Source organism: Schistocerca nitens, chromosome 1, assembly GCF_023898315.1.
Source record: "Schistocerca nitens isolate TAMUIC-IGC-003100 chromosome 1, iqSchNite1.1, whole genome shotgun sequence".
NCBI classification, from domain to species: Eukaryota; Metazoa; Arthropoda; class Insecta; order Orthoptera; family Acrididae; genus Schistocerca; species Schistocerca nitens.
Genome location: NC_064614.1, coordinates 1,285,272,001 through 1,285,295,835, shown reverse-complemented (window position 1 = coordinate 1,285,295,835; position 23,835 = coordinate 1,285,272,001).

Here is a 23,835-nt window from a genome sequence, read left to right as displayed (position 1 = left end):
GTCCCAATAACTATCTCCAACGTAAAATTCCATTTTCTTTATGCTCCACAGATGGAGCCATTCTAGTAATTTAAACATAATAATTTCTTTTCTCATAATTGTTCCTTTTCCAGTTACACAGTAGATCTAACACATGTTAAGGACAAGATCAAGATATAAAGTATTTCATACTTGATAGTAAATCAACATCTATCCAGTGACTTTCACATAATAGGTATAGTAACAGGTGAAACCAAATGAGAACACATATGTAAGGCTACAAACAGTCTAACCTAATTGTAATCACATCTCAGTTGTAAAGTAATAAATTGTTGCTATAGCAGCACAGATATCTTAAGTAAACTTCACATCAACTTTAAATATTTTCTCAACTTTTCATAAAGTCATCAACACAATGAGATTATAGCTTTATCAGCATAGTGATAATGACTATACAGGCATAAGTAAATATTACACCAACTCTCCTCAAAATTCGTACTCTGGTTGTATTATTAAACCACACATTACTAAACCTGTCCAAAGTTTGTACTCGTATTCAGATAACCAGAAAAAGGCAGCTTGCCCAATATAAAATATGTGCACCAGTTTCTTTTGTCATCCAGTCTCTAACTATTTATCTGAATCAGAAAGTGGAAGGGGATGAGTTTGTACAGATAAGTAAGAGAGGATGTGACTTGAAAAGGAAAGAGTCACACCAGCTCAGAGCCTTGGGTTTGCCACTCCCAAATTGCAAAAAGTGCTTGCAACCTCCTGAGGAAAGGTAATTCTTATGATGTTATATGAATGATGAAGGCTTTTTTTATAATTGCAGCTGCATAACATTCCCGAGTCCAAATAATCTTTTGGACTTAGGATAAACAAGTCTAAAAGTATTTGGGTGTGGGTTTTCAACAATTTCAATTGGACCTATGTAAATATCCAAAAATTTCTTTATTTCTCTATTTAGTGCTTTAGATTTGGTGTAACTTTTTGCCAAAACTAGATCCCCAACTTTGAATTTGTGTTTTTTATCTGTTTGTCATGCCATTTCTTTCTTTTTTCATAATAATCTTTCATAGTTCTTCTATCTCCTCTCTTTCAGCTGCTGTTATACTTTTACAAGTTGGAAACTCTATAAGTTCTTTGATTATGAAGGTCGTTTTGGGTCAAACATGATCTCATAAGGAGAGTATCCTGTGGTAGGATGTTGTAGGCTATTCATAATGTCTTCAAATTCTTTAACATAACATGACCAATTTGTGTGATCTTTCTGACAGTAAGTTCTACACAATCTACCAATTTCCCTCATGTACTGTTCAGTCGGGTTGCATTTAGGTGAATAGGATGATATTAAGATATGTCTGATGTTATTTTCTTTTACAAATTCCTTCCAAAATTTAGAGGCAAATTGGCTCCCATTGTCAGATAAAATGGCCTTAGGTGTACCCACTTTAATAAAGTCATCCTTCATAAATGTGGAAGCTATTTTCTTACTAGTTGCTTTCTTTAAAGGATAAAATTCCACATATTTAGAAAACAAATCTACAATGATGAAAATATACTGAAATCCCCCTTTAGCTCTTGGAAGTTAACCATACAAATCTATCCCCACCAAATCCAACTGTTTATGTGGTACCACATTTTGTAAAAATCCCTTGTTTTGTTACTAACTTTTGTTCTTTGACATGTATCACAGCAGGCAAGTAAGGTCCTAACTCTCCTGTACATATTATGAAAATATATACACTCCTGTATTTTTCAATGCACCACAGTGTCTGAAGCTTTCATGTGTGTACTTTATGAAAGTATTTATGTGAGAATCTGGCCAGCAAACTTTCCAGGCATCACTATATGTGCTGTGTCTATAAAATAGAATACCTTTCAAAACCTGATATAACATTTGTACTTCCTCATGACCTTTCTTCTCTAAATAACTTTTAACAAGCTTCCAGTGATCATCACCATTTTCATACCTACTCAACTGATTACAGATTTTTCTAATTTCATTTCTCTATTTGACGTCTTTAAAATACATTATTTTAAACTTTCCCTCCTGATTATTATTTTGATTATCATTTCCATTCCCCACTGGCATTCTTGACAGGGCATCAGCAATGACATTTTCCTTACCCTTTATAAAATGAACTGTGACCACCTGGTATTTCTCCCCTGATACAGTTTACACTCTTGTAGGTTTCTTAATGCTTTATGGTCTGTATAAACTTTGAATTCATGCCCAAACAAATAATTTTTAAATTTTTTGAATCCCCATACAATTGCCAAAAGCTCCTTTTCAGTTATCATGTAGTTTCTCTCATGTTTGTGTAAGGTTCTGCTTGCAAATGCTATAGAATGATGTTCAATTTTCCCATTAATTTCTTACTCTTGGAATAAATGTGCCCCCAGTCAAATGGTTCAAATGGCTCTGAGCACTATCAGACTTAACATTTGAGGTCATCAGTCCCCTAGAACTTAGAACTACTTAAAGCTAACTAACCACAGGACATCAAACACAGCCATGCCCAAGGCAGGATTCGAACCTGCGACCATAACAGTCGCACGGTTCCGGACTGAAGCGCCTAGAACCGCTCGGCCACTGCAGCTGGCTACACACAGTCCATAATTACAACTGTCTACCATCAAACAAAATGGTAAAGATAAATCAGGTCTATGGAGGATTTCATTTTCTGCCAATCCTTTCTTAATTCTGTCAAAAGCTGTCTGCCATTCATCAGACCAATCCCACAATGCATTTTTCCTTGACAAGTTGTTCAATCATGGTGCATTAAGTGACTGTGTTTTCACATATTTTTGATAGAAGTTTACTAGTTGAAAATAAGATTTTAAATCTTTTTTTATTTCTAGGTTTCGGGAACTTTGCGATGGCCTCAATTTTTTCCCAATCAGGCAAAATCCCTTTTTCATTCATGCAGTGGCCAAGAAATTTTAATTCTTTCATGGCAAATTTACGTTTTCCTAATTTCAAAGTCATAACCCCCTGTCTCATTTTCTCTCCAATTTCCTTTAAAATTTGAATATGTTCCTCCCAGGTCTTACTTGATACCAAAATGTCATACACATAAATAATTAACTTTTCTAAGAGTTCTCTACCCAAAACAAAGTCCAATCCCCTAATAAATTCTGCTACAGATACATTTAAACCAAATGGTACATCACAATATTGAAAATATTTCCCATTAAACAAAAATGCAGTGTATTTTCTAGAATCTCTTTCTAATTCAATCTGATGAAATCCAAAAGTCAAGGCCAGTCATATATTTTATATTTTCAGACTTATTTAGTAGTTCATCTATACTTTCAGGGTGGTCAGTTTCTCTCTCCAAATATTTATTCAGGTGTCTAGAGTCGAGCACTAAACGAATACCACCATCTCGTTTCGAAAATACCACTAATTGGTTATTGTAAGAACTACAACTTCTTTCTATTATTTTCCACCTTTCCATTTTCTGACGTTCTCTTTCTACTACCTTTCTGTTACAGATAGGGATAGCATATGGTTTTATGAAAAACAGATCATCAACTTTCAACTTTAGACTACATTAATACCCTTTTACTCTCCTTGGTTTTACATCAAATATGTCATTATAATCCCACAACAAATTTTCAAGCTCTCTTCTGTTTTCTGTGCATTAAGGCTTTCAGTTGCAGATACTTTTTTATACATTAGTTTACTATAATAATTAGCACTAACCTCATCAGTACCAAATTATTCCCCTTCCTCACTATAACTATCACCATCAGGCTCTTGAATCTCTCTAATCTGACTACTTAGACCATGATCTTCCATTCAAATACTCATTTCCCCATGAATTCCACTTTTTGGTTCAACAAATGTTATTTTCATGTCAGCCCGGATAAAATTTACTTTAGCCTTAACAATCCACTTCATACCTAGAATCAAGTTTTCATTTACATCATAAATTACTAAGCATCCCTGTATAAACTGTACATTATTAATCTTAAATTCAAGTAAGACTTGTCTGGTAATCTACTTACTGCTTTTTCCTGTTGCCCCTTTTATCCTTATCCCTGTTACTGGAAATTCTGTGAAATTATTATCATTAATTTTGATCCTGTCTCTTAGTTTTCTCAATATTCCTGTAATTGGGCTGCCTGTATCCAGAAGACAGTTGCCTATCCAGTCATTAATCTGTACTACAATATATGGACTTCTAAATTCTTTACCCATTTCATTGATCTCATTTTCAAATAACAAATCCTCTTCTATGTTCTGAAAATTCACCCCTTTATCACAATCAATACCTTTTATTACAGATTCTACAGATTTACTAATCATACTACCACCGGGAGACTGTTCGACATTTTTATGGCAATTTTTTCATCTGAGTGCACACTTTGACAATTTTCATATAAGACCATACACTTTTGATCACCATACTGACATTTGCTACTATAATCATTGACTACGCTTAGTAGTCTATCACTAATTAGATCATCTTTTCCATTTCACAAACACATTCAGACACATCATCACTAACATCAACTGGTAACATTAATCTATCAGGCACTGCTCTACTGGTTTCTAACTCATTACTCGAACACTCACCAGAAATTCCAGAATCATTCAGCATCAAATCATCAACCTTAACTTCTACATATACCATCCACCTCATTCTGCAAGTAACATATCATCATCATCATCATCATCATCATCATCATCTTCTTCTTCTTCTTCTTCTTCTTCTTCTTCTTCTTCTTCTTCTTCTTCATCATTCTCATTAGAAACATTATTATCACATTTAATATTACCTTCAACACCAAACTCATTTCTCTCTTCACACACTTCTTCAACAACCTCAACACTGTGACAACTCTGTTCTACCACATCCTCATTTTCCTGTTTATTATCTACTATAATTTCATCTGGAATTACTCTGTCATTCTCACTTCCATTGCCTAGCACATGAACATCAGCTTCCACACATACAGCATGAGTACCAGCATTTTCACTCATTTCACAGTTACTCAACATTCTCACTAAACCATACTCACCAGATTTGTTCTCATCACTATCAACAGCTACTACTGCATTACTACTGTTAAAGAAATTTGTCGAAGTGTTTTCTTCTAATTCAAATTCAGATTTTTTACTTTTTTGTTCATCTTTGTTTTCAGATAAAGAAATTTCCCAAAATTCCCTATCAAACTTCATTCTCTTCAGTTCAGGTTGTATTCTTGGTACAAGATTCTGGTATGTTCTATTTGTTCTTCCCCTTCTGAAATTACTACAATGTACCTGATTGTAATTCCCATGTCTATTTGCCCCATTTTGCCAGGCTCCGAAAGAGGCAGGTCTCAGTTTACTGGACCATTTCTTCTGTTATCAAAATTTTTACTATTGTTTCCCTGATTTTGCCCCCACTGCCTATTTCTTGGTTCGAAATTCCTATTCTCAGGTCTCTGCCTATCATTCCTCTCCCCATTTCTTCTGTCATCATTTCTAAATCTGCTATTGAAATGATCATTGAAAGCTCTGTTATTGTTATTCCTGTATCATCAGGTCTGTCATTACATCTGTCATTTCTCTCCCATGCTAAATCCAATTTATCTATATATCTAAGAAATTGTTCAATTGTATCATCAGGTCCATAGACAAGACTCCACTGTTACCTATTCAGCAACCTACATTTTAGAGCATCTATTTGGATCATTTCATCAAGTGATTTATCAAGATGTACTAAAGTTCTCAACTGTTGTTCACAAAAAGTTTTCATGTGTTCACTACCCAGTTTGAAATTTGGCCAATTCAAAAATTCTGACTTAATTCTAGCTTGTTTAGTTTCTGACCAGAATTTGTTCTTGAAAGCTCATTCTACCTCATTAAAGGACATTTCGGGTTCGATTGCTTGGTTCGCCCATGACAAAGCCTCCCCATCTAAGAACTTTTAAAAAAGTTTTATTTTCAAATTATCACTCATTTTATCAGTCAAGTTGTCTTTAATCTGGTACATGAAATCAAATTGCCCTCTCCTGAAAATGTTTTTATGTTTAGATTACTCCACAATGGACTGTAACTACAGAAAGCTTTCACAGCAACGGAATCTTTGATTTCTTGAAATTTAGATTTGAACTTCAAAATTTCACCTAAACAAGTGCCTACATCTTCTTTTAACTCCGCGAATTTATCATTTGCAATTTTAGTGAAATTTTGTATATTTTGGTCTGTTTCTGTGATTTTTTTTTACAAAATCTTTGTTGAGCTTTTTTAATTGTAACATTTCAACAGTAGCAACTTTTTTGAATTTTTTTACGGAGTCTAGTCTCTCTTCAAATTTTTGGTTTTCCTGTTTTGAGGTAACAATTTCCCCTTCTATAGCCAACACATTTTTGGTATTCTCATTTACTTTTCCCAACAAATTTTTGGTTTTCCTGTTTTGAGGTAACAATTTCCCCTTCTATAGCCAACACATTTTTGGTATTCTCATTTACTTTTCCCAACATGTCTCTAAATTCTCTTTTGTCTTGCGAATCTGGGTTCCATTGTTGTCTAACTTTTTATCGATGGAATCAAGCTTCTAGTCAAAAAAGTTTTATGTTCATCAAACGATTTTTCAATTGTCTTTTTCTGTTCTTCCATCAGCTGAACTAATCTATCCAAGGCTGATACATTAGGTTCATATCCACGAAAGAGCGTAAGTACACTACTGTGGGCACTGTCCTCTGCGATTTCATTGTCCTGATTAACAGCATTACTATCAGTAATATCTACACTGTTTTCCCAGTTTCCATTAACCTCCCCATTATGATTAACTTGCCTATTGTTGTTAACCTCTCTATTATCCCCCATAATGACAATGCAGACAAAAAACAATTTCAAACAGTGAAAGTTCAAATAATTATATTGTACTTGCAGACAGTTGGTTCTCCAAGTTGCGTTTTCACATAAGTACACTTTGAGTGTTACTCACTTTCTTCTCTGTCCAGTTCTCAGAAAAATGGAATATTATTTTTACAAGTGGATTAACTCTGAAACAAAATACATGATTAGTTTACAGGTTTACACTTCATCCCAGATCCTCCACGAATTATAACATTTCTCTAACTACTCATAATAATGGGGTTGATCATAGTTACTCTTTATCTGCTGCAGTCATGGTCCTCAGAACATTTACTGTCACTGTAAAACAACTACTGGACAGTTGATTTTGTTTAAGCTTGCATTAAGTTTCATAGTTTTTTCTTATACTTTCAAAACAAAATTAAAGTATTAATACAAAGACAAACAATACTTACAATACAAAAGGAGCAGCCACAAGCTCACTGCTCAAAAACCAAAACCAGTCAGACCCCTTGCCAACATGGCTGTTAGTGTTTATACTTTCTTAAAAATCCCGAACAATCCTCGACATTGTTTAAAATTATTATTTCATTAATTAACAATTAAAACTCTCATCCTAAAACAAATGACATATTTAATGGTTACCTAGAGTCTTATATATTAAACACATCAGTGAATTCTAATCTCTACATAAGTTGAAGCAAGTATAAACACTTAGGTATCAAATGTTAACAATACACTTGTTATATTTACTAATTACAGAAGATTCACATCATATAAAATGTTACTACCAATTAACAGATTTCTACACATTAGTGTAATGAAGACTTCAGAATTATTTTCTTCATAACTTTTTCACAAGTACATATTTCCATACACCTGTATGTCAGAAACTGCTTTTTATGGTTAAAATTTACACATTTTTATTAGTTTTGATTGGACTGTTACGTTTCAGTATCATGAGGAAGCTTTATTACTGCTGCAGAGCACTAAAGTACACCATTTCATTCTCTGAGCTGATGCACCATTACTCTAAATATCCTCTGTGCTCTTTAGTTAAGGGGAGTTGGAACACTCTATCCCAACAGTGTTAAATTCAGCGAATTGGCTTCCCTGTATTTCAGAAACCACTTTAGCCATTGACATCAAACTTTCGTATGACATTAAACTGTATGTTCTGAGTCTACTGAACTACAATAATTGCATTTCAGCCATTGCTTTTGGAAATATAATTTTTTAATTACATGGTTAAAATGTTGTGTACTTTTTTGTATGTTATCCTAAATAATTATAATTATACATAACATTATGTTCGTCTTTTACTTCAGTAGACTCAGGATGTGTGTGTGTTATTACAACCTGGAAATTTGGATACTCTGCTCGAAGTGGTTTCTGAGATTTAGGGAAAAATGCAACACAAAATGTAAATTTTCAGGAACGGCTTCTAAAGTTTCGAAAGACTGTAACTCACTTAATATATGCTTCATTTTTCAAATTTTTAGTTACTCAGATGCACCCTGCACCATACTGTATATCATCTTGATCTTTTTCCAAGTTTTTTCTTCTTTTCTTCTTTCCAGACTCTTTAGTGGTCAACTGTGATGCATACTCTGTTTTATCATGCAAACCTTGTCCATCTATTCCAGTTCTCTGATGCAGTTTTCTCCAGGATTAATTCCCATATGCTGTTGCACTTTCATCCTACCAATGAAGTGTGTGAGTCTATATAAGACTATAGAATAACTAACTACTATTAAAAACAGTCTTGATCACGATTTATTTAACAAGGTGACCGGTTTCGACCACTACTGTGGTCATCTTCAGACCATTGAGTAGGAACCTCTTTCTGTTGGAGAATCACTAGTAGTGATTCTCCAACAGAAAGAGGTTCCTACTCAATGGTCTAAAGATGACCACAGTAGTGGTTGAAACCGGTCACCTTGTTAAATAAATCGTGATCAAGACTGTTTTTAATAGTAATTATTTATAAGACATTGATCACTGCTGTTCCCATAATGCATTCAAAAGTAATTTAATATAGAATGACTCATTTGGATTTTGAGTCTGACCATGCACACACTTCTTCAGAAATTCAGAATTTTCCAGGTCTCTGTAAATTGTTTTTATGGTATCCATGACTGCTGCTGGGATGGAATGTTTAAGGCTGTATGAACTGTTTGAGTACTTGGCATTGCAGTAATTGCACCATGAATCAGGTCCAAGAGGGCAAAGGTGGTGTACTGTTTTTTCGCCAGTTGGCAGTCTGTGGAAGAAAGTAACCCATACTGTCTGCTTCATTTTCAACAAATCCTCAGTATTATTTCTAATGGTCCTCCCACAATACTGCTGTAGTTCATCAATCATTTAGTCTGTCAGCCTGCTTCTTATGGTGTTACCATCAGAAAGTTTCTTGTCTCTCAAACTTTGTTTCAGCTTCCTCAGCCTGGTGCCCATCCTCTTCTGGATATGACCAATACAAACACGTAATTTAACCTTGATAACACAGCAATCCACTGCCTTCCATGCAAAAAATTACTGATTTTATTAGATCCTGAAATAAGGCATGTAAAAAATTTAACAATTTCAACCAGTGTAGATTATATTTAAAAATAAAATAAAATTCTATCTCCTATATTTGGTGTGTGTGTGTGTGTGTGTGTGTGTGTGTGTGTGTGTGTGTGTGTGTGTGTGTGTGTGTGTGTGTGTTTATCAGGAACAGGTCCATCTTGTATTAACTGTCTGGAGTATATGTCCACCTTCTTCAGTATGGATAGGAACTGTAATTGCTGCGTCCAGATGTGAGCCAAGTTCACGTTTCTTCTACCACAGAATCCAGAAGGTGTTGGCTTCAGTCACACAGCTTGATGCTGTTGTCAATGGATATTATTTCAGGAAGCTGGAAGTGGAGACCCCTGTTGCCTCTTGGGCAGTGATTCTGAGGTGTGGCAGACTGAGAAAAACTTTCCAAGGGACCAATTGGAGGGGCACCCAGTTCATTGATGAACAGATTTCGGGCATTATCTGTGGTTGACAAAGATCCTGAGTCAGATGCTGTCACTTGCACTGTTTTATAGGAAGCCCCTTGACTTGCTAAGGTCTGAGAATCACCAACGGTGGGATTGCTGGCAGTTGGGAGCTCCAACAGTATGTGTGTAATGGGGTCCCTTAGGGATTTGGCTGTGAAGGAAGGGAAGTATGTTTGCATACCAGGAGTAGTTGTTCCAGATGTGGAACAGGTGCTTATGGGTACCATGGTGAGTAGAGGTTGCAGCCAACTGCAGATGATGACTCATGTCAGTAGAAACACTGTGTGTTGCTTTCGATGATATCGGCATGTGTCCAGTTTTGGGTGGCTAGATGAAGTGGTAAAGACTGGGTGGTTGTTTTCCTGGGTTATGCTTACTAGTGGTCCACTACACCCAGTAGGTGACTACTTGGGCAGTGGGGGCTGCGCGGAGGCGACTGGCCGTCTTCTTAGGTTACGGGGTCTCAGTAAGTTACAGGAAGGGCATCAGTCTAAAAGGGTGAAGGGCAAAAACAGAACAAAGGTAGTTCTAGCTGCAGTTGCTATTGTACTTCCAAGTTGTCAAAGCTGTGTTGGGAAAGAACCTGAGCTCAAATCATTGCAGGTATGAAAACCTGGCTAAAGCCATAAATAAATTCAGCTGAAACTTTTACTGAGGACCAAATGGTGTTCATAAAGGATAGATTAAATACAGTTGGTGGTGGAATGTTTATTGCTGTTGGTAGTAATTTACCTTGTTGTGAAATTTATGTAGATAGTTCCTGTGAGTTAGTATGGATAGGTTATATTTGACAAATGGAACAAATGAATAATTGGTTCATTTTACCAGCCATGTGAACAAGCTGCTGAACAGCTCAAAGACGAGCTTAGTCTTTCAAATAGGTACCTCCCTCCTACAATTACAGATGGAGATTACTTCAATCTACCCTCCACATGTTGGCTAAAATATGTATTCCAAGTCGATTGTAAGCATAAGACGTCATCCGAAATCATACCGAAAGCATTCTCAGAGAACTATTTCCAACAATAATTATTAGTTCAGGGGCCCATTTTAAACATAAATTGTTGCAAAAACATAATTGACATCTTATCAACAAATAATCCTGAGCAAACAGGGAGCATCATGACGGACTGTCCACATGCTCATTTTAGCAAGTCTAAATATCGTAAGATCCACTCCACACCCATCAAAAATTAACGTAGAGAGAGAGAGAGAGACTGTGGTGTGTGTGTGTGTGTGTGTGTGTGTGTGTGTGTGTGTGTGTGTGTGTGTGTGTGTGTGTGTGTGTGTGCACAGATAAAAAGCACTTGAGACAGCCTCAACTCATTCCAGTCTGACTATGTAAGCCTAGACCAGATGTCTCTTGAATTCATATATACATAAAATCGATGGCAGTTGAGTGATGTATACCAAATGAATTAGTAATAGATTCTCCATGGTACACAAAACAGGTCACAAGACTATTACAGAAGCTACGAAGAAAAACATGCCAAATGTAAAAGAATGTAAAATCCCAACACTTGCAAAAAAAAGTTTTACAAAAGCTGGAAATACAGCGCCAACTTCAGTGTGAGAGGTTTGCAAAACTTTCCACAGTGAAACTGTTCTGAAATCTGACAGAATCCCAAGAGATTCTGGTCATATGTAAAGTATCACAGAGCCAAGATGTAATCAATACCGTCACTGCACAATAACATAGGTGAAGTACCTCTAAAGCTTAGATTTCTTTGCTGAAAGAATTTTGAAAAACCATGCTTAGTAACTATGTAGATATTCCTGTATTCAAATCAAGAATGACTGCCAACATGACTAATGTAGTATTAGGTATCCTCCATGTTTACAGGCAGCTAATGTAGTTGTAGTAGGTATCCTCCATGTTTAGAAGAAGCTTACATCAATTAATACAAGAAAGGCCTTCGGTCAAGATTGTATACGAGTCAGGTTCATTTCAGAATATGCTGATACAATAACTCCATATTCAGCAATCATATATAACTGTTTACAGTCTTCAGGTGTGGATCTTTTGAAGAGCAAAGTTGCACAAGTCACATCAATACCCTAAAAAGGGAACAGGAGTAATTTGCTCAGTTACAGACCCATATCACTAACGCAGAGTTGCAGTGGGATTTTGGAACTTAAACTGTGTTCGTACATCATGAGTTACCTCAAGAAAAATTATCTGTTAATGCCCAGTCAGCACAGATTCAGAAAACATCTTTCTCATTAAACAACACAACACAACTAGTGCTTTAGTTTAATGAAACAATGAGTGCTATCAATAGGGGGATCTCAAACTGATTTGATATTTTTAGATTTGCAGTAAGCTTTCAACACTATTCATCAGATGCCACTTCTAATAAATTTGCATGGCTATGTATTATCATCCTAGTTGTGCACTGGATTTATGATTTTCTATCAGAGAGGTCATAGATCATTATAATTTGCAGAAGGTAATCAACTAAAACAGAAGTAATATCTGGTGATCTCCAAGGAAGTGTTATAGGCCCTCTGCTGATTCTGATCTACACAAACAATTTAGGAGGCAATCTCAGCATTCCTCTTAGATTGTTAGCAGATGATGCCATCATTTACCATTGTGTAAAGTCAACAGATAATAAAAACTAACTACAAAATCATTTAGGCAAGATATCTGTATGGTGCGAAGAGTGCTGATTGTCTCTCAATAAAGAGATGTGACATCATCCACATGAATACGAAAAGATACCCGCTAAATTTCTGTTTCACAATACATGAATCTAAATGTTGTCAGTTCAGCTTAATACCTGGAAATTACAATTATGGACAAATTAAACTGGAACAATCATATAGACAAAATGAAACCTACAACTGTGATTTTTTGGCAGAACACTTAGAGAGTGCCACAGGTCTAAAAGAGAGACTGCTTACATCAAGCTTGTCTGACCTCTTCTGAAGTATTACTATGTGGTGTGGGATCTGCATCAGATAGAATTGATGGAGGACAACAATAAGTTCAAAGAAAGGCTGCTGCGAAATAGGGGAGAACTAAAATGAAGTTGTTTCTTGTTGAAATACTCAATGAATAACGTTTGGATATTTGCATATGTGATCAGACTTTTGATGGACTTTAAGCATGTAAGGAAGAAAATGTTAAACAGAAGTTTGAAATTATGCCTCACATGAAATATTTATCACATTAGCTCATTTGCAAAGCAGTCAGAATTTTGATGCCGTTTTATGCACCCGAGTTAGAAGCTGTAAAATATCAGCAATTTACTGGTACAGCTATAAGATATTGATGATATGGTATTGAACAACAGGAACATGGAAATATCACTGCAATATTGTCTTAGTATTCACAATATCAAAGCCATAATGATAATAATATTTACGCCAATTATAGTAACCTGTGAACAACAAAATACGTCTTTTGTGACAGAATAAGGGTAACATACATGCTTCCTTACTAACGGCACAAGCAGTCTGAAAACATTTATGAACGAACTATTGTACTATTACCTAATGTGTTTCACTCACATTCTTCACCATTGCAATATCGAATTTATAAGGGAAACATGACCAACAACTCCAGACTGGGGTAATATTTCTACAAAAATTTCTAAACAGACAATATTATGGTCATCTCAGAATAACAACTTATTTATATTATTGTGTATTTACATATATGAAGTAAGACTAAGGCAAAGCTTCTTAAGAGCAAGCAGTTTTCTTTTCACCCCCAGGTAACAAACTATCCGCAAAACAAAGTTTCAGTAATTTACAAATCCTTTACAAAAACTTAGTTCTCTACATTGGCATGAAAATAAGCTTTACTGCAATCAACAAACTTCTAAATAATAAAAGTGACCGGTTGGTATCATAACAAGAAACAAACTCGCACACAAAATTAATATACAGTTTCTTTCTGTGTAATAATACTGGTAATATCTGTTGCTTTGTAACAAGTGGAATGATGTGCATATGAGATATAAAGGATGTAGACTTACTGAGGTTCAATAGTCTACACTCAACACATGCCATTCCCCTGGTCGCTAAAGAAGCCAGAGTGTCTCACAATTCTTATTACAGAGAGGTTCTATAGCAAACTTTATCCACTAGGTTCCATTAATGAACCCATGTCTGGAAATGTATAGCGTTTCTTCTACAACCCCTACATGTTTGTAATGGGAATTGTGACATGCCCTGTGTACAGCGAGAGTGAAATATTGTGATTGAAATTTCTAACAGTGAACAAAAATAAGAAATCCTTAATGACCAGATAAAACTGCCAAATGGGCTTTTCATCAAAAATTTCAGAGATTCTCAGTACACTTCAATGAACTCTGGAATGATTTATGGATCTACTATTACAAGTATCTCCTCATATTTGTGAGTGGCTAGCCATTCATCTTGAAGTGAATAATGTAAGTGCAGTGCTACAAATAAAAAGAGCAATAGAGTAGGTAAGGTTCATATTCCAAAACAATTTTAGCAATTTAAAAAAAATCGAGCAGGAAGCTAGGCTTCACCTAGTTTCCATGATTATGTGCCTAGATTCCAGCATTATAAAGAAGCATTACCATAGCATCTCTGCAGTCATATAATCATCTTTTGCTAATTACTGATTAAAAAAGTGACATAATTCAACTAGCAATTTATCATAGAGTAATGCAATGTTTGGAACCCAAAAAATGATGATGGGGAACCCACAGTAACTGTCTTAATTAATCTATATTAAAACCTTATTAAAAATTGCATCTCAGCTTGCATGGATATATGTTGTTGCAAAATTACCACACCAAGCTAACAGCACATTTATATAAAAAACTTAACAGCTTGGTGTGGCAATTTTACAACAGACTGCATAATTTATATTAAATGTATGTAGCACCACTGAAAATAAGCAAGAGCATGAATGGTATGGTATCTGTGACTAAATAAATACATGGTAAAAATAGTGACATTAATGTTCTTTTTTAAAACATTACATTCTGAAGCCATGGTATGCCACCTACCTGTTATTGGTAAAATATTCATAGTTAATTGGCAGCTATAATATAACAAATAACTGCATCACTTATCCACATCATTTACCTCAACTGGCACATTACATTCAATCAAGTTACATTACTTCAGATGGTACCTATATTGTTTTCATATTGATTTAAAATACATTGCACCACCTGAATCAGTTGTAAATCTACAGTTTCTCTGAAGCAATAGTGTTGCACAATATAAGCAGGAAATGATGCTCAAATCACAACTACTTACATAAGTAGTATTCTTTGGTTAAACATACAACAGTTCATGAGGAGAAAAAAATTAGGCAGCAAAAAAGGAACAAATTTAAATACCATGTGAAGTACATCTAAAGTGAAACTAAACCCAGAGTCATTTCATGTGACATGTACACAGAACAAACTCAACCAGGTCTCACTGGCTGTGTCTTAAAACATCAGGAAGGGAATTCCACGTCTGAGGTGCTGGGCTAAGGCTGGCATCTTGCACTTTATTTTCTCTAAACCGGCTACTTGCACACCAGACAAGAGAGATATCCACTACTACTTAACATTGCATTCGGCCCAATACTAATCTGATACCACGATGTGCTGCGAGTAGCTACAATGTCAATGTGTGATGGAGAATCCATGATTTTTAGTTGATGACATTCATGAACCACCCTTAAAACATTTGTTCCCTGGCTTTCATAATGCTGATGCACATTTTTGGGATGGTGAGGCACGTACATGGCTGAAAGAAGTGTGTTGCTCCACAATTAGAGCTTCTGACGTGAGACAGTTTTGTGCCTTCCCAAATGACAGGCTGCAGGTAAAGGTACTTCAGGCATCTGTAGTAACCAAAACCAACTGCAGGAACACCTTGGGCTGCGGATCGGAGCCGCCAGGCGGGGAAGCCGCCGGCGGTGGAGCATGCACCACTGGGTAAACACTAGGACGAGTCGGACGACAGACCAATGACAACCGACAAAGACTGACACAACAAGGAATAGATAAACAATGGAGGCTTGTAGAAGCCACAACACCAAACACCAACAGTAAATCCACTCAGAACCAGAGCCAGGCAAACGTCAACAACGAGCAACGACCAGAACGCAGTACCGCTGAGATTCAGACGCAAGCCAGAGTGAGTACCAGACTGACTGGATCAGGGCAGAGTGGGTCCCTATATATGAAACCGTAGGGGGCAGCTATTGGCCGCTGTCTGCACGTGGCTTAGCGGTGGCATCCTCGCTGCGCGAGAACTGCTGCGCGGAATAGCTGCCGCGGACGCGGAGCCCTCTATGGGCGGGAGGTAGTAGAGCATCTGGCAATGCTGGCTAGACCTCATGTCATCTTCCTGTTGGTGGACTTGAAGAACATTCTTCCACAATGACAATGATCTTTCTGACAGTATTGGACACCAAAATACAAATGATATCATCAGGGCAGACATCCATGTGGTCTGTGATGAAAGACAAAACTCTGAACACAGAAGCATCTGGGAGACTGTTTACTAAGAAGAAACTAATGTGGGAGGAGGTACAGCAGTACCTCATATACTTTCAACAATCCTCCACACAGTGTCCTGTCCTAATTTTCACTTCAATCTTCTCCAAACACATGGCACCTTCAAATTACTTTTACATCTGTCAGGAATGTCCAGCCTCCTGCACAACTTCACGGAAATTTAATGATGCTCATCCACAAAAAAGTTGCCACTCTGTTCAGATACAAGCACTGCTGATAGTAGCGATACTATTTTGTATCTCTGTAATGTATCTCGAGACACTACCTCCTCTTGTTCTCGTTATTCAATGGCCGAGGAGTTCCTCCTCCCTATCAGAGAGAAGATTAAATAAAGGAAATGAAAGATACCCTCTGGCCTCGCAATCTAATATCGTTGAGATAAAAAAAATGAATAGTTGGTCAAGACACAGAAGGCAGAAAAGAATACACAATACATCTGACACAAGTAAGTGGAAGCAATGTCAGACATTTCTAGAACACTGATAGTGTTTGGCCATATTTAAAAACAGTCATACGTGTGTCACTATTTGACCTAAGCAGAACAAAGATCATATCAAATTTAATACCGTGAGATTTGCATGTTTATGCTGAGCCAACATGTTGACACAATACCATGTTCTCTAACATTACAAGTACTTTCTTTGGTATATGTACCCATGTTGAACTGTATCATGACCAAAGTGCAACATTACAAAACTGAATATCTGCAAGGTACCAGTTACTTGGATGGAATATCTAACAGCATATAGTAGTGCATAAAGTGCTGTTACATTTATCAAATATTTGAACAGTAATTTTTACAAAACATCTAACAAGCCTCTGTAGTCCCTACAGGCTAAACCTCAGCTAACATTAAGTTCTAAGTGTCAAAAGAAATGTCATTATGTCTATTACACTTGAAGTAACTATGCAGGTTGTTTGATCTGATTGTAATACACAAAATAATATATTCCACACTACACAACTGAATGTTCCAATTTAGTAAAGTGTTGACTGAAATTAATGAGGGGCATTCAATAAGTAATGTGACAATTTTTCTGAAAGCAGGTTGGTTTTATTTAGTATTCCAATGCACCACAATATTCCCTGTGATTTTTGTTACAAAACCCTACGTTTCAACATAATTTCCATTCAATGTAATGGGCTTATGGGCTTGTATGCTCATATGATACCATTTTACTAGTCGACATCAGCATTAACTCCTTGTTGCATCAATAAATTCCCTGTCATCCACGCACTGCTGACTGCAGAGTGCACCCTTCACTGGACCATTCTTCCTCATCCACCCAACAGCCTGGATCTTGCACCTGCTGGCTTCAATCTGAAATTTTATATGCTCCTCTCGATTGTTCAGACTTGTACGAGGTCATGCGATGTCATGAAGAAATGACTTCAGCATGTTCATTGTCACAAAAAATTGAATGAACCTTTTCTTCTCCAATTTCCTGATGGTAGCACAATACACTTCAGAGTTGACAGTTGCACCATGATGGTGGTAATCAAAAACAGTAACACCTTCACAGTCCCAGACCACCAATATGAATATACTGGTTGACGATCTGGCTTTGAACTTTTTCTCTGGAGGTGGTGTTATGATGCCACTCCACAGATTGTCATTTTGCTTCTCGTTCGAGTGACAAACCCACATTTCATCGTCTTACAAAGTACTATAAAAAATTATCACTGTCGGCATCATAACATGCAGACAGTTTGACACAGATGTTCCTTCGTTGCTCTTTACGGTCTTCAGTTAGGTGGCGAGGAACACAGCGGGCACGGCTTTGAGTACTGTAACTGGTGGACGAGTGTGTCTGCACTAACAACAGGCACATCCAGCTGAGCAGCAAGGTGGTTCATCTATCATGATCAATGGACCTCCATGTTCCAATATTGACGAGGTCACAAATGTGTTCGTCTGACACTCTTCTCTTTTCCACTACTAGGTCTCCGTAGATATTCTACAAGTGCCTATGAACATCTGGAACGGTCTGGTTTTGCACCGAAAACTCAACAGGTCCCTCCCTAGAATGTACCTCTGTTACAAACGCCATTTTGAAGTCACATATAGTGCTGCCACTTATTGGGACTTGGTGGAATATTCCTACTTCAGCCCCTATAGTTTCATCATGTTCCAAGGTGTTTCATGCGCATTTTTTTGAACTGACATTGGTTGAGAAAAGAAATATGCTGCATTTCTTATTGAATGCCACTCCTACCTTCTGCTACAAATGCATTTTTTTATTTCTTTTTTTTTGTATGATGTTTTTCTACATAATGGCAAAGCTGAGAGATATTGAGATATTGGAATTAGTGTGTTTCAACTGATAGAGACATTTTGTAGGAAAACACTGTGATAGCTGTATAAATGTGAGCAGATGACAGTTTAACCAAGGCAAAACATAGTAATTGCCTGTATACAAAGGTTACCTAACAGAAAGTAAATATAACTTTCCAATACTTCCTATGTGTGTCTAAATTATGTTAAAGTAAGTCTTCTACGAATAAATTAAATTAAAAAAGTAATGACAATCATATATTTACAAGGTCGTCAACAAATTCCCAACTGTAGTTACACCTTCTTGATCAACTGCTTCTGTATCTACGTTTACCAAGTTTGATAATATTATTTGGAGGCTCTAAAAGAAAACATCCTCTGTTAAAGGCAGTACTTACAAATATGCATCACGTTTGCACGAGATGTGACACACAGATCAAATTGTCAGCACACACACAAAGCCACAATTGAACAACAGTACGTTCTGTATCAAATACAAAGGAGAGAGCAGTACAGTATGTGAAAGATCCACACCTAGTATAACTCGAGGACCAAGATTCTGTCCTTTCACTGCACGAAAGGAAATTTGAAAACCACAACCAATCAAAACTACTGAAACATCAACTCACAGAATGAAGGATTAATCAGCTGTTCCAACGTCTGCCAAGGCACACTAAAAGGCAGTACGCAAGTCTTCTAATACCGTATGCCGAGGCACATTACATAGTTTCCTGGAGTGCCCATTAGTCTAAGTTGAATCTTTCGTGCGAAAATACACCAAAATGGTATAAACCCTGCTACTGGAATGTGAGGAATGTTTATACGCAGTGAGAACACTCATAACATTCATTCCCTCACGATTCGTATCTCATCCTCGGCTATACTAATACGATGCATCGGCGCCGGGCCGCAAGTCGTGACACTGACACTAGTAAAGACGCAAATCCTGTGGCGCACAGTCTGACCGTCCATCGTACCGTGTCCGAGACACGGGGTGCTCGTAATTAAACTCTCGGTGATCGAGGTGTCACTGCCGCCAACGAGACAGGTGACGGTACTGCTCGCAGCTGGGGGAGATAGGTGGGTGGGAGCAGTGTGTAGGTGTCTGTGCTTTCCTTCCTGCAAACCACGCGCAGATTCACTGAGCTCGGGCGGAAGCCCGGGAGAGCGACGACTTTCGCTGCGAGCAGCCGGAGCAGTGAAAACACGGCAGCGCCTCAGCGAGCAGGGGGGCGAGGAAGCAGAGGACCGCGGCTGCGGCTCACGGCCGACACTGTGCTCTCGACACACGGCTACCTGACAGAAGCACTTCACTTCACGGCGGGAGGGACCCTCTGTGGTACACAGTCACTGTATACAAACTTCTACACTAACAGCAGCTGCTGCGTAGCAATAACTGAAAAGCAAAGCGAGGGGCTGTAGACAGACAATTGATGCACTAATGGCTGTCAAGAGGAAACATGTCTCACAAAATGCTAAGAAATTCTGGTCACACGTTAAGGCTGCCAGTGGCACTATATTACTCTCTGTTCACTCACGAATGACACAAGAAATGAAACTGAAGGTAGCAAACCAAAAGTTCAACTACTGGACTCCGTTTCCAAATGTACCGAGATACAGATGTGCTGCTCCCATTTAATCTTTACTCCACGCACGACTGCGAAGATGAGACGTATCGCCATTAGTGTTGGTGGCGTCGAGAAACAGCTGAAAATTTTTCGTCTGAGGAATGCCATCCCTGTCAGACTCTATGCAGAATTTGGAGCTGAGCTGCCTCTCATTTTAATAGTAATAGACCACCACTGAACAAAAAAACTATCCAACTTGCTCTTTTCTGACATGACACCCTGAAAGTCATGTATCGAGGCAGTCACGAAGATGGAGTATTACTTTACTTCCGAAAAGCATTTGACGCAACGATTATTATCGAAAGTACAGTCGTATCTGATCTCGAATGAAATTTGTGACTTGATTGAGCATTTCTTGGTAGGGAGGACGAAACACGTTTTCTAGGGAAATGTGCCCTTACAGTTCAAGTTGGTGCAAGTTGCATATCAATAACATTAAGGACAATATTAATAGTAACTTCATACACTTCGCAGACGATGTAGTTCTCTACACTGAAGCGCCAAAGAAACTGGTGTAGGCATGCCTATTCAAATACAGAGATATGTAAACAGGCACAATACGGCGCTGCGGTCGGTAATGCTTATGTAGGACAACAAGTGTCTGGCGCAGTTGTTAGGTCAGTTACTGATGCTACAATGGCAGGTTATCAAGTTTTAATGGAGTTTGAAAGTAGTTTTATAGTCGGCGCATGACCGATGGGACACAGCAGCTCAGAGGTACCAATGAAGTGGGCATTTTCCCGTACGACCATTTCATGAGTGTACCGTGAATATCGGGAATCTGGCTGCATTCGAAGGAAGAGCCTAAAAGAACGGGGCCAACGACGACTGAATAGACGATGACAGAAGTGACAGATTTGCAACCCTTTCGCAAATTGCTGCAGATTTCAGTACTGGGCCTTCAACAAGAATCAGCGTGCGAACCATTCAACGAAACGTCACCGACATGAGCTTTCGGAGCCGAAGGTCCACTCGCGTACCCTCAATGACTGCACGACACAAAAGCTTTCTGCCTCACATGGGCCTGTCAACATCGACGCTGGATGGTGATGACTGGAAACATGTTGCCTGGTCGGACGAGTCTCATTTCAAATTGTATCAAGCGGACGGACTGTTCAAGCTGGTGGAGGCTCTGTAATGGTGTGGAGCGTATGGAGTTGGAGTGATATGGGACCCCTGACATGTCTAGATACGATTGACACGTGACGTGTACGTAAGCTTACTGTCTGCTCACCTGCATTGTGCATTGTGCATTCCCACGGACTTCGGCAATCCCAGCAGGAGAATGCGACGCCCCAAACGTCCAGAATTTCTACAGAGTGGCTTCAGGAAGGTTCTTTTGAGTTTAAACACTTCCGCTGGCCACCAAACTGCCCGGACATGAACATTATTGAGCATACCTGGGATGCCTTGAAACGTGCTGCTCAGAAGATTTGTCCAGCTCCTCGTATCTGACGGATTTATGGACAGCCCTGCAGGCCACGTCGTGCTGCGGCTCTTCTGCGTGCTCCCGCGGACCCTACACGATATTAGGCAGGTGTGCCAGTTTCTTTGGTCCTTCAGTCTATAACCAATTACGGCCTGAAGAAAGCTACACAAATATTGAGTCAGATCATGATAAGTTTTCAAACTGATACAAAGATATTGACAACTTACTGTAAATGTTAAGAAATGCTAAATTGTGCTCTTCACGATACGAATAAACCAAGTATCCCGTGAGTACAGCATCAGCTAATTATAATTGGAATTGATCAGCTGGGTGTAACAGTTTGTAGGATTATCAAATCGACTTATCAGACAGGCTCATTCATATGTACAGCGGGTAGCACACTTTGTCTTATTGATCGAATACCAAGGAACGTAACATTAGGTTGCTTACAAATCACTCTTGCAACCCATCCTAATATATTTGCCAAGTGTATGGGACCTGTGCCAGATACGACTAACAGGGGATATTGAACGTGTACAGCGAGGGACAGTAGGAATGGGAGTGCATCACGGAGCTCCTAATAGAAATGAACTGGTCGACGCTTGAAGAGAGAGACAAACCACTGCAGGAAAGCCTATTTACAAAGCCTCAGAAAACATCCTAAGGGAACGTACTACAACATCCTACGTATCGCTCGAGTAGGGATCGTGAGCATGTGACTTATTAAATTGCGCACACAGGCGTTCAGGTGATCATTCTCCCGCGCTCCTTGCGTGCGTGGAAAGGGAAGAGGACCTAATAGCTGCTACAACAGGAAGTACCCTTTACCATGCACTTCACAGTGATTGGCGGAGTGTGGACTTAGAAACAGACTGTGGTGTTCCCCCCGCCCCGTTCGCGAACAGAAAACCACAGAAAGTGGTCAACACTACACCTACATCTATCTGAAAGCGGTCGCATCTCTCGCAAGCTACCTTCATTGCCCCTATGGGAGACTCGCGACAATGACACCAGAATCATCACACTGTGGTCCTGGAACTCCGGTTCTCTAAGTTTTATCGGTTTTCTGGCCTATTCCAGCCGCGCACCGAAGTAGCGAATTTGGCAGCGTACATACTTCTCTCGTGGCTGCTACGTTACTTCTCACTGGTATTCTTGCTGAACAGCTTCTCGAACCAGCATCCCGTACGAGCAAATCAATTGCGACTTTGCCTGTGGTTACTCGTATCTTAGGTAAGTGGGCTATGCACTTCTCTGTTTACAAAAGAAATGCCCTATAATGTACGGTTCGAGTCGCACACATCTGCTTTTATGTCCAACAACTAACTCGCTGCAAATATCTGCCTGTAGCTGCGATCCTACAGTCGAACAGGCCATCCACTGGCTACAACTGCGAAATAATAAAATGCCAAAAAATACTTAATGAAAGATTAATGAACAACAAATTACAGACGATAGATGGAAACATTTTTATTAATATAGAATAAGACACTCAGTTCTGTTGAATAATGGTATGCTGTCTGTATTATAATGCTTATTCTAAATATACTTCCCTGAATAAATCTTACTAAATGCTGTAAAGTCGCGTTGAGGAAGTTACGAGAATGGTGACAGATTCCCCAGACTAAACAGTCATCCATTTCCCTGTAGCAGTACAAGAAAATATTCGCCATCTAAAAACAATTCAGAGTTCAGAACGGCAATGAACACAGTAACACACAAGAGATATCAAATGGAAATTCATGCTCTGTTTATTCTCAATTCCGTAATGCAATCGGTAGTCCCTTCACACGTTAAAGTATTGTAGTGGCCGTTAAACGGCCCATAATCTGATGTGCCTTCTTCCAAATCTGGACTGAAGTGTCTCAAAAGTTAATGTCTTCTAGGGGCCGTTCACCACCCAGAATCAACCAACCAGACGACAGAATATCTTACTAGACCACGGACTGGTCTGCTTTCTTCAGAAAATGGCGTAAAAATGTCTCAAAATTTAAAATCGAACAACTGCTACATCACCCAAAATCTACCGCCTACACAAAAGAATACCACACATTACCACAGCAGGAATCCCTACGGAAAATACATGATTCTTATGTTCTACAGACATGATGTGACTCAACTTGACCACTTTCTGCACTAAACTAGCATATTGCAACAATATTTGAATAAGAC